General features: G+C 42.2%; 1 protein-coding gene across 3 annotated transcripts in view; it reads right to left on the reverse strand.

Moving 5' to 3' along the window:
* The window catches only part of clstn2a (calsyntenin 2a), a 150,222-nt gene that overhangs the window by 12,681 nt on the left and 125,019 nt on the right, over positions 1 to 12,522 (reverse strand). The gene's annotated exons all lie outside the window — the stretch shown is intronic.

Below are 12,522 nucleotides of genomic sequence, written 5' to 3' on the forward strand. Positions count from 1 at the left end.
CGTTCTGTCAGGTTGATGTATTGACTCAGAAGTACCAGTTTGACGGATGTAACGCGTGCTTGACCTTTTCTGCAACTGCAGCAAGGAGTGAGAGAAATAAATCCCTTCATGCAAAATATATGGAACCGTATTGGGCACACATTGGCACTGAGTGTCTGTGTGTGTGTGTATGTGTGTGTGTGTGTGTGTGTGTGTGTGTGTGTGTGTGTGTGTGTGTGTGTGTGTGTGTGTGTGTGTGTGTGTGTGTGTGTGTTGCAGTCTGTGGGGGTCAGCACCATCACAAATGCAGTTGAGCCATGACATCTTCTTAAGAGAGCACTTTTTTTATTCAGAGTAAAATGGCCGGCTCTGCCCTGCAGTGCAATTTCACCACTTCTGAGTAAGTGTGTAATTTCCACTAAATCATAAAGGTCTAGCGCAGTGGTTCTCAAATAGTGGGTCGCGAACCACAAGTGGGTCGCGGACCCGTTTCGAGTGGGTCGCTACGGAGCCCTGGAGGGTTCATTGAGAGAAAAATAAATAAAACGTGGCCACGTTTTACTTTCTCGTTCGCACGAGTTAATAAAGCTTGGCCTCGTTTTGAGGGATTCCTGTCCGTGACTCACAGTATCTGCTGCCCAAAGCTGTTTTATACAAGGAAAACCTCCTTCACTTTATGAAATCTCTGCGGCACCAGTGGCCTGTACTACGAAGCAGGATTTGCTATTTACACTATTCATTTATGAAGTATGACGCTGCGCTGTCAGCACGCGTCTCCATGTTTGAGATTGGTCAAATGTTGCTAACCCCGTCCCTTTCACGTGAACGCGCTCTCAGCCGGTCAGAGAAACCCTGGTTGATTTACTGACTTGATAACCAGCTTCGTGGGACCGCTTATGGACATCGCGTTTGTTAGGGTTAGTTAAGCCGGGTAAATCGAACATATCCAGGGTCTGTTGAACTGGCTTCGTCGTACAGGGCTCTGGAGGCAGTAACGTGTAACTCAGCAGAATCTGAGAAGAGCAGCACCAGCTGCAAAGAGCTGTGCCTTTTACTGTTTACTTCACTGCGTTTCCCTTCATTAGAACAGCTGAATAGAGATCGAGGCTGCTACGTTTAAGCACAGACACCTATAAACATAGAACTACCAGAGTATTCCCCCTCGTTTTATGAAGGAGATGTCCTGTCACCGAGGCGCATGATGTGTGTGTGTGTGTGTGTGTGTGTGTGTGTGTGTGTGTGTGTGTGTGTGTGTGTGTGTGTGTGTGTGTGTGTGTGTGTGTACTCAGCTCCGCTCTGTGTTAGGGTGACCAGGTCCCAACAAACCAAATGTGGGACAAGGAGTATGTTTGTGTGGGAAATGTGGGACACCCTCTCAACAGCACCCCGGAAAAAAAATCTCTATTTCTATTCTGTTTCATTTGGTTTATTCAACAGCATCCAATAAACAATGACAGAAAGTGAAGTCAAAATGCAGTAACAATTTAGTATCTTGATAAAGAAAAGTAAACTAAGGCTAACCAAGGCAGCAGGCATTATTCACTTCAAGTGTTTAGAAATGCATCTTCCTAATTCAACTAGTGTATTACCTGTAAAAGTAGGTACAACATAAATTAATAGATAAAATAAAACCATAAATACAAATCAAAACTGGCCAGGAGAGAACAAAAACATAATACATCAAATAAAATTGCTTTCAGTTTTGTCCATCACAGCAACAACAGGTGTTGTGTGGGCTATTTTGTCACCTAGAACCACTGGTGTCTTTAACTCTCTCAAACAACTCTCCACAGAGGCAGGGGCAAGCACATCTGTTATTATGGACGCTGCTTTTGTACGACCACATGACATTTTCTTTACTATCTCAGAGTCTGGAAAAATGGTCGGCGCTAGCTTGTTACCACAGTCATTTGACCGGTACGATTGGGAGTATTGCACTGTATGGTAAACACTTGTTATTTCTGCTACTGTTACCTTGTCTGAGTGGCCATCATTTTTGGTTTGAGTAGGAATGTCTCCATAGAGTGTGATGTCTCTTTTTGAGCGACACGTTTCTTGTGAGAATCGCATTCTCTGTGTCTTTTGACGTCGTATTCACCGCCATGTGAAATAGAAAAATTACTCTCGCAAAGATTGCAAAAATATCTGCACTGGCTTCACCCACGGATAAGTGTCTTCCCAGTCTTTGTTGTATGTGCATCTTCTTTTCTTCTTAGCTGTAGTTTCAGTTTCCTCCATTTTCCATAACCTGCTGCGTCGCCTGTGTTATTGACTGACTTTCGTTGTTGTTGTTTGGCTGGGCCGCGGGGGGATGTGTGTGAGTGAGTTACTCTCATTGGTTAACACTTGACCAGCACCCGCCGTGTGTTACAGTTTGATTGACAGCAAACACGCCGCCGTGATGATAGCCTTCCCTGCTTTCTCTACAGCCATTGTATAAAGCTGATTTTAGAAAAGCGTTTTAGCCAATCAAAATGAAATATGCGTGACATCGTCTCAATTTGCGGGACGCACCAAAAGTCGTGAAAATGCTGTGCAGTCCCGCGCAAAGCGGGACATCTGGTCACCCTACTCTGTGTGCGTGTTCGGTGTGTCCGACACCACCGGCATTTGTTTTCAAATGACCACGAACGGTAATTTACACAAATCTGGTTCTCCATAGTTATATGTGTATTCCCAAATGAAAGAAATTCGTTTAATCTCGATGTAATAGTCCTGCCGGAGTGCACCGGAACGAACGATACTATCATAAACAAATGCCCCCCCCCCACACACACACGCACAAAACGAGGCCACGCTTTAGTAACTCGTGCGCACGCTTTATTAACTCGTGCGCACGCTTTATTAACTCGTGCGCACGCTTTAGTAACTCGTGCGCTCGAGTTACTAAAGGGTGCGCACGAGAAGGTATCTCGTGCGAACGAGAAAGTAAAACGTGGCTACGTTTTATTTATTTTTCTCTCTATGAACCCTCCAGGGCTCCGTGTGAGTGTGAGTGAATGTGCGAGTGAAGAAAAAATTAATTGAAATTCTTTTTTTTTTGCTGAAAAAGGTCAAACTTTTATTTTGAAGGCCCGATTTTCTAACGCTGTGCATGCAGTAGGCGTTGGATTGGAAGTACCGGAGAACATAAACGGTTTTGAAAACTTCTGTCACGTATTGATCATCTTCTCAATAAAACATCTTTGCTGATGTCAGAATCAAGATTGTTGCCGGAAGTCCCCACGGAGAATAACTATGCAGAATAACTATTCTTTATACATTCATGGATACAACTTCAGATAAAAATGAACACATAATGAAATATGACCCCCGGTTTGATGATTGACAGGTCACAGAACAATGGGGGCTATCTACCCTTGCCCACAATTTAAAGTAATTACATTGCATTTAGCTGACGCTTTTATCCAAAGCGACTTACAATAAGTACATTCGACCAGGAAGATACAACCTTGAAGAAAACAGAATCATATAAGTATATCAGGTTTCATAGAGCCAAACATTTCAAGTGCTACTCAACTGGCTTTAGATAAGCCAATCCTTTATTAGTATATAAGTGCTCTGTTAGCAGTTCTTTGTTAGTAATTCTATCGATCGAAGTGGAGTCGAAAGAGATGAGTTTTCAGTCTGCGCCGGAAGATGTGCAAGCTATCTGCTGTCCTGATTTCAATGGGGAGCTCATTCCACCATTTTGGAGCCAGGATAGCAAACCCACATGTTTTTGCTGATGGGAACTTGGGTCCCCCTCGCCGTGCGGGTGCAGCGAGCCGTTTGGCTGATGCAGAGCGAAGTGCACATGCTGGGGTGTACGGTTTAACCATGTCCTGGATGTAGGAAGGGCCAGATCCATTCACAGCATGGTACGCAAGTACAATTGTCTTGAAGTGGATTATAGCAGTTACTGGAAGCCAGTGAAGGCAGCGGAGGAGCGGCGTGGTGTGGGAGAATTTTGGAAGGTTAAAGACCAGACGAGCCGCTGCATTCTGGATGAGCTGCAGAGGTCGGATGGCACATGCAGGTAGACCAGCCAGGCAGGAGTTGCAGTAGTCTAGGCGTGATATGACGAGAGCTAGGACCAGAACCTGCGTCGCTTTCTGGGTCAGCTGGGGACGTATCCCCCTGATGTTGTAAAGAGTGTATCTGCAGCAGCGGGTTGTAGCAGCGATGTTTGCAGTGAAGGACAGTTTGTTATCTAGGGTCACACCCAGATTCCTTGCAGTCTGAGTCGTGGAAACAACAGAGGTGCCGATGTTGATTGTTAGGTCAAGAGTGGGACAATCTTTTCCCGGAAGGAAAAGCAGTACAGTCTTGTCAAGGTTGAGTTTGAGGTGATGAGCAGACATCCACTGAGAGATTTCAGCTAGACAAGCAGAGATGCGTGCGACGACCTGGGTCTCTGAGCGGGGAAAGGACAGAATTAATTGGGTATCGTCAGCGTAGCAGTGGTATGAAAAACCATGCGGGCTAATGACTGATCCGAGCAAGTTTGTGTACAAGGAGAAGAGGAGGGGACGAAGAACAGAGCCCTGAGGGACCCCTGTAGTTAATTGACAAGGGTCGGACTCGGACCCTCTCAAAGTTACCCTGTAGGTGCAGTCTTTGAGGTATGAGGTGAGGAGGGAAAGTGCAGTGCCTGAAACTCCAAGTTTTTGGAAAGTGCGAAGGAGGATCTGATGATTCACCGTGTCGAATGCAGCAGACAGGTCCAGAAGGATGATGACAGAGGAGAGGGATGCTGCTTTAGCAGTGTGCAGTTCCTCAGAGACAGCAAGGAGAGCAGTTTCTGTGGAGTGACCTGCCTTGAAACCAGGATGGTGCGGATCCAGAAGGTTGTTCTGATGGAGATAACAGGAGAGTTGTTTAAAGACAGCGTGTTCAAGTGTTTTAGACAGGAACGGGAGGAGAGAGACAGGCCTGTAGTTTATAACATCAGACGGGTTGAGAGTGGGTTTCTTTAGGAGAGGGTTTACTCTTGCCTCCTTGAGACTGTTTGGAAAGTGTTGATGAAATGGGTGAGAAACGGTAGAATATCAGGAGCGATAGTTTGAAGGAGGTTTGAGGGGATAGGGTCCAGAGGACAGGTGGTAGGACGGGCAGAGGTAACGAGGGTAAGAACCTCACTTGGAGAGAGAGGGGAGAAGGAGGTTAGTGTGTGTGGGTGAAAGGAGGGTCTGGTGACCAAGCGGTGAGTAAAGGTGAGTCAGAAAAAGAAGAGCGAATATCATCAACCTTTTTTTCAAAGTAGTTAACAAAGTCGCTTGACAGAAGGGAGGAGGGGGGAGGGGCTTTGGGGGGGTCCAAGAGGGTGGAAAAGATTGAAAATAGTTTTTTGGGATTGGAATAGGAAGATTGGATCTTATCTTGAAAGAAAGTGCTTTTTGCCTGAGAGATGGAAGTAGAGAAAGAGGAGAGGAGAGCCTGATAGGTTAGGAGGTCGTTATGGTGTTTGGATTTCCACCATTTCCGCTCTGCTGCCCGAAGGATGGTTCTATTAGCACACAGTGCGTCATTTAGCCAGGGAGCCGGAGGGGACTGACGAGCCTGCCGAGATGTGAGAGGACAGAGAGAGTCCAGAGAGGATGAAAGAGTAGAGAGGAGAGTTTCTGCAGCAGAGTTTGGAGGCAGGAGTTGGAATGAGCCAGAGGAAGGGAGGGCTGAGAGCACCGATGAGGCAAAGGTAGAAGGGGAGAGGGAACGGAGGTTACGGCGGACAGGTGCAGAATGAAAAGAGATTAGTTTGTTATGTTTGGAAAGGGGTAGAGAGAATGAAATGAAGAAGTGATCGGATGTGTGGAGCGGGTTTACAGAGAGGTTAGAAGTAGTGCAGTTCGTTCAGAATATGAGATCAAGGACATTGCCAGCTTTATGAGTTGGTGGGGATGGAGACAGTGAAAAAAGCAAAGGTGGTTAACAGAGATGTTAGTTCGTCTATCTTCCCTGTCTGGGGGTTGAAGTCTCCGAGAAGTACAGCGGGAGGGCCAGTTTCAGGGATGTGTGAGAGGAGATTATCTAATTCCTCCAAGAAGTCCCCCAAGGCGCCTGGTGGACGGTAGAGAACAACAATGGTTAATTGTATAGGATGGGTTACTGTGACGGCATGGAATTCAAAGGTGGAAGGAGTGAAGTTAGGTAGCTTGAAGAGGGAAAAGCTCCATTTGGGAGAGAGCAGGAGACCAGTGCTACCTCCTCTGCCAGTGGGTCTGGGTGTGTGGGAGAAGGAATATGCTGTGGAGAGAGCTGCTGGGGTGGATGTGTTGGATGGAGTGATCCAGGTCTCCGTGAGAGCAAGGAAATCCAGAGACTACAGGGAAGTGTAGCCAGAGATGAAGTCAGCCTTAGGAACAGCTGACTGGCAGTTCCACAGGCCCCCTGAAATGAGATGTTGGATCTCAGTGGAGCATGTGGGATAGACGAGAGCAGGCCGGTTATATCGATTAGGAGATACACGGGGCCAGTGATAATTGCGAGAAAACACATGAACAGGAATGGAGGAAATACACATGACTAAAGCATGAGGGGCTGGAAAACCAAATGAAATAAAAATAAAACACCAGCGATACTTATACTTAATTCACACAGACTATCTCCTCTTTGCTCTTCTCTCTTTGTGGAGCAGCAGGTTCAGCTGTCAGAACAAAGTGAAAAACAAACAATGGCATACAATATTATTAATATGTCGGGTAGTAATAGGTTTATTTATTTTCTTCTCAGAGAATTCCCCCAGAGAATTCCCCCCAGACCCCCCTGCTGGGGTTGGGCTTTCAGTATGCCTTTTTATGTTATACAGTTCACCTTTGATTCCATAATCTCATTAAACCTTTTTTAAAAGCATACTTTAGTTCTGTGAGGGGATATATGCACTGTACTTCACTTTAATTAATATTGTATGCTGAGAAGCGTATTACAGCACCATTTTTTGTTGAATAGATTTGAGTGGTTCAACATTTCGGGTCACGATTTATTGACAAAGTGGCTCCGGAGGCCTGAACAGTTGAGAACCACTGGCGTGTCTTTTAGGTCAGCTGTTGCTTAAACATGTTGACTAAGTCTAGGCCTGGCAATGATGTTCCAGTCAGGTGCATTTCACCAGAATAAAATGCATCCAAGCTGACATTTTGTATTACTGTTATTTATTCATTACTAATATTTCTAATGGCCTCTTTTAAAACTACACATTTACATGTTCCTTGACTGTATTGCTGCATACCTTTTGAATTTACTGTATACTTAGGGACACACTGTATTTCTATCTCGATACAACAATATTCCAAAGGTCAATGTATTAAATGAATAGCAAAAGCAATATACCTTTTCAGATGTTACTTTAAACCTTAGATAAAAGTGTGTTCAAATATTATTAAAATATGAACTGTAATTACAATTTGTTGGGAAATTGTTTTCATACAACTCAGCATACAGTAGCACACCTTTTTAATTTCACAACACTATTAAAGACAATTAATCATGTTAAATGCTGGAAATCTTTATAAGGATCTTAGTCAACCCTGTTGCTGTTCAAAAATATATTTAACTATTAACTATATTTTTCTCTTTCATTCGTATTTAATTCAATTGTTTTATCTTAATAGCTTTGAAGACATTTGAGGCTTGTTTTTGAGTTAATTAAATACCTGCAGCGATCCCCCTGCAGTAGAAACGATAAGCCTCCAATTTAAGAGAGATGCTGTGTGCGTTTCAGCTCAAGGCAAATATTCACCAGTTATTTCAATCTTTTGTCCCCATGTATTTTAATTAATTTGTTTATTTCTCATGAAACAAATGTCATTGCATCCTGTTACAGTGCAACTGTGTCAATGCAATGACTACACCCTAATAAATGAGTTTTTAACGGACATCACTCAAATGTGCATCAGTTTAGGATTGTTTTTGCAATGAGGCTCATAAAAGGGCCAATTTTACACTACTGTAAGTGTCTGTATGTTTACTATTTTAAATATGTTCAAATTAGAAACCAGAGGCTTTTTTCTTTGGCAAAGCAGGTGGAGGGTGCATTTCAGCCCTTGCACTTGCTTTGAGATTTACACGTTTCCTTTTGTTTAATTTGCACAGTTTTAGCAGCCCCTAAAAGCCACACAATCCTTTTGTGAATTGGCCCCTCTGTATAAACCCCTTACTGTCATACTGATGTTCTTCAGGGCCTGAAAGTTGAATAAATAATTTAGTTTGTTGTCTGAGATTACTAACCCACTTAATTTAACACAGCCTGGATGTTTTCCTCCTCTCCTGAACTGCTCTGTGCAGTGGGGCTCAGGGGAACGAGAGGAAGTAACAGTAGAGAACAGCAGCTACAGTAGCAGCCAGCATGGGGCTGGAGGCATCTACTCTCTCCGCTCTGTCAATGTGAATCATACAGGGGTGTTTCAACACGTCGGCTGAGAGAGAAGATCCTGTCACAGAAACATCAAACAAGTGCCTTCAGTGTGCTAGGCAGCAAATTCCACTAACAGTGGGATAATGCCGTTCTTCTCATACTGTACAATCTGCATCAAACAGCATCACATATAATACAATGAGTTAACACTATTATGTAGAGGGGAAGCTGGGCTTTCTAAACTACCATGTTAACATTTGAAAAGTCTAGTAACTTGTCTCAGACACAGATTATTGATATTTTGGTTGGATTAAGACCTTTCGTCACCTTTTAATCAGAGCAACAGCCCACTGTGTCATAATGTCTATCTTCTGGAGCTCTGAGGGCGGTCACTGGTGATGCATTTTAGGATGCAGTTCATGTTCTCCAAGAACAGTTAGGAATCAAATTATTTGCAATAACCATGTAAACAACATTACAGCATCTGGTATGCTTAAAAAAAGCAGGAGGATCTCTTCACTACCACTCAGAATCACAGACAAGCTGGTTCGGAGCGGAAAGTTAGACAGAACTTATCCTGTATTTTTTCCCAACCTCAGTATAAAATCAGCTGAGGAACTTTTTGACAGTTTGTATTTGTTCTGTATTTGTATTCAGGGTCAAGCCTAAAAACAAATAGGTGTTACGGAGCTATAAGATTTCCTTCTGGTTTTTGTCATTTTCCTTTCAATAAACATCACATTTTAAATAGTTTAGCCATTTAAGCTTTCTTGCTATTTTACCCTCATGGAGAATATTTCTAATCTAGACCACAACCAAATCAACATATTATATAGATATAATAATAGTGTATTGCTGGGATTTGTAGGTAACTTACAGCTAAAATGCAATGGTAGCCTTTTCTTATATTGCTTTATTATAGTACACATTTAAGATGATGTGGCAACTGTCGTAATGAAGTTTCCTAGAGACAATGACTAAGTTTACATGCACAGTAATATATTCTGAATATGACAATATTCGGTATTTGACATGGGTCACACAGAATTTTATTTGGATATTACGGCCTTCTTTCAGCCGTGTTTCTTTTGTGCATGTAAACAGTCACTGATATTATTCTTCTTTCCATCTGAAACAAGAGATGCTGTTGGTCGAACTGTTGTTAGACAGTGAGGCTATATATTAAGGTCTCTACATGTTAGAATCTGTGATCCAGAACATGATTTGGAAATACCAGAAGTCTAGCTGTGCTAAGTATGGATAAATCCATGGCCCTGTCTGCGGCGCTGAAGTATCAGATGGATTTGTAATTGCATTTTTTTCACTCAGTCCTGCCCCTCTGTCGGTTTAGATCTATACAATTCTCCCATCCATTTATTATAAACACTCACTTCTATACTATATGTAGCCTATATATCGTCTATGCTGCTGGAAGTATCAAGTTCCCTCTGGGATAAACATATTTGAGGGGAGACATGACTCCAGTTATAGTTAAGGTGTCCTGGAGCAATGTCGTGCTCCCATTAGGCCTTACCGCCAGTTAAAAATGAACAAATCTGATGTCAAACTTGCAAAACGTAAATTAACTAAAGATGATTCAAAAGAGTTTTGGTTTTATTTGAAATAGAAAAAACCATGTCCATCAGCCAACTACCAACAGCATGAACTACCCATCTGCACTATTACAGGCTTTATAATTCAGATTCTTTTATGCCAATGCCCTTTTTTTTTTTTTTTGAGGCATGGTAAGTACTATGTTTAACTGACGACAGTAGGTGTAAGTGGGGAACATTTTCCATCACCTCGTTTTCTTTCCACATGAAGAAATATTCATCATTATTCTGCCCCTTAAGTCTCTTTCTTCATCTCCCTGACAAATGCATGTTGAAAGGTTTTCGCTCAGACAATTTCTTTCTGATTCGCAAGTGTGAACAAGACTGAACTTTCGGATTGCCTGTGTGTCGATTTGCAGACAGAATGAGTTTGATAAATTCATAAAAAAAGGAAATGCATAACAGCACAGAGGAGGAGCAAAAGGAAACAACTCAATGCATTGCAGACCTTTCATATACGTTTACATATGTGAGCATTAACACATATGATCTTTTGTAAATATGCACTCCGGGCTAATTTATATTGAATGGCTTGTTAAGACTTGCGTCAGAATTTTGCTCATTTTCACTCGGCGTAAAGGAAAAAAAACGTTGTTATATATTTATATAATTGAAAGGATTGATATTTCAAGACTGTAAAATGGCTATAACTTGTTGTTAACCGCTGAACTAAATAACAAAAAATAACTGCTGCATTTCTTTAAGCTCCTTAACTATTCTATTCTACTTGCAAGCTGAATGCAACAGAGCCTTAATAAAATCAATATTATCCCTATGCTTCTCCAGCTTTGACGAGTCAAAACTGTAAAGGTCAACAGGATTACAATCATTGTAAAAAGAAATTATTATAGTGCTTGTAGATTAGATTATGTATCTTGAATTTTCTCATTTCACTGTGTGCTAAAACTAAAATAGTAGCACAATGTCCTTATACTCTAGCGGCAACTAATATTAAACGTACTGATAACATGCTGTTTGTTGACATTTAATTATCAACATCAAACTACCCCAGCCTGTGCATTTTTCTTTCCCTAAAAAATAAACCCCCAACAAAACCATTAGCTTGTTAACCTTGTATGTTGACACACGTCTTCTATTTTGCTTTCGGGCCAGTGAAAACACAGCCTTTCAGGCCACACGTCTCATCATTATGTGGTTGATTGTGGGGAAAAGAGGATGGAGAAATGAGAGAAAGGCAATCTTGCTCGCTAATGGCCTGCAAAGTTATCAGTTGCGGCTTAGTGAAGCTTAAAGCGGCTTCATTGGGATGTAATAGCTGGCAAAGTTGTCCTCCATTCACTCTAGCTAATCCTTCCTTCAGGGCTTTCTCTCACAATCAGAGATTCATGGAAAGAGGCAGAAAGAGAGGCCTGTACGAAGCAAGGAAGAAAATGATGATGACAAAAAGGAAATTGCAATCAGGCACAGGATGAAAAGAAATGTAGACGGCAAAGAGTGCCATCAGGATCCAAGCTTTGGGTGATACTGTTGAGTGTTATGAGCGCGATTTAGGCAAGCTGCAGAACGGATCTCCTTCTGCCCTCCTGTAAAGACCTTTTATATAATTATTCAAGTCGTAAACATGGCAGCAGGGTAGCTCTTATTCATTCAAATGTGATCACTGCTCGCTCTCGTTCCTTGCCGCTGGAACTGACACGCAGAATCTCCCGTTTAATACCCACTCGGATCCATTTCAAAGAAGAAATACTTGCAGCCCTGGGGCATACGTCTTAATCTCTTTATTTATCTTAACTCAAAGTCTCCTGCTTTTTCTCTGTCTGTTTGTACTTCAAATGAAATGTTCAATGTCTTTGGCTTCTGTGCCATTTTCCATGTAGTTTTTCAATGTCCTGCCATATGTTGCCATTCTTTGCTGGCTGTTCGGCTTTGCAAAGAACATGTCAATATATTTGATAACACTGTTTGCATTAATTGCATGATCTCTTCCCAGTCCTGTACTGCCAAGTTGGAAGAGATATGTTCAAAATACTAGGTCTAAGTAGAGTATTTTTTTCGTTCATATCATTAAATTAAGTAAAAACAAAAATACAGAAATAATAAAAAAAAACTTACTCAAAACAGTAAAAGGGGAGGACCCTTGAAAGGAAAAACAGACTTCAACCTATTAATTAATGTAATGTGAAGGAAACACATATCAAAACCACCAGCTGTAAAGGCTGTTACATAAAGAGCAACTATACCTGTAAACCATCCAAACAACATCATTTACAGTCACATTCCAGACTGATTTTCAGTTTCAATGCCATGGACAGATTTCTGCATTGCTTTAAAGCTACTCTTTATCTCAGAAACACACACACACACACACACACACACACACACACACACACACACACACACACACACACACACACACACACACACACACACACACACACACACACACACACACACACACACACACACACACACACACACACACACACACACACACACACACACACACACACACACACACACACACACACACACACACACACACACACACACACACACACACACACACACACACACACACACACACACACACACACACACACACACACACACACACACACACACACACACACACACACA

Source organism: Notothenia rossii (genome assembly GCF_949606895.1).
Source record: "Notothenia rossii genome assembly, chromosome: 9".
NCBI classification, from domain to species: Eukaryota; Metazoa; Chordata; class Actinopteri; order Perciformes; family Nototheniidae; genus Notothenia; species Notothenia rossii.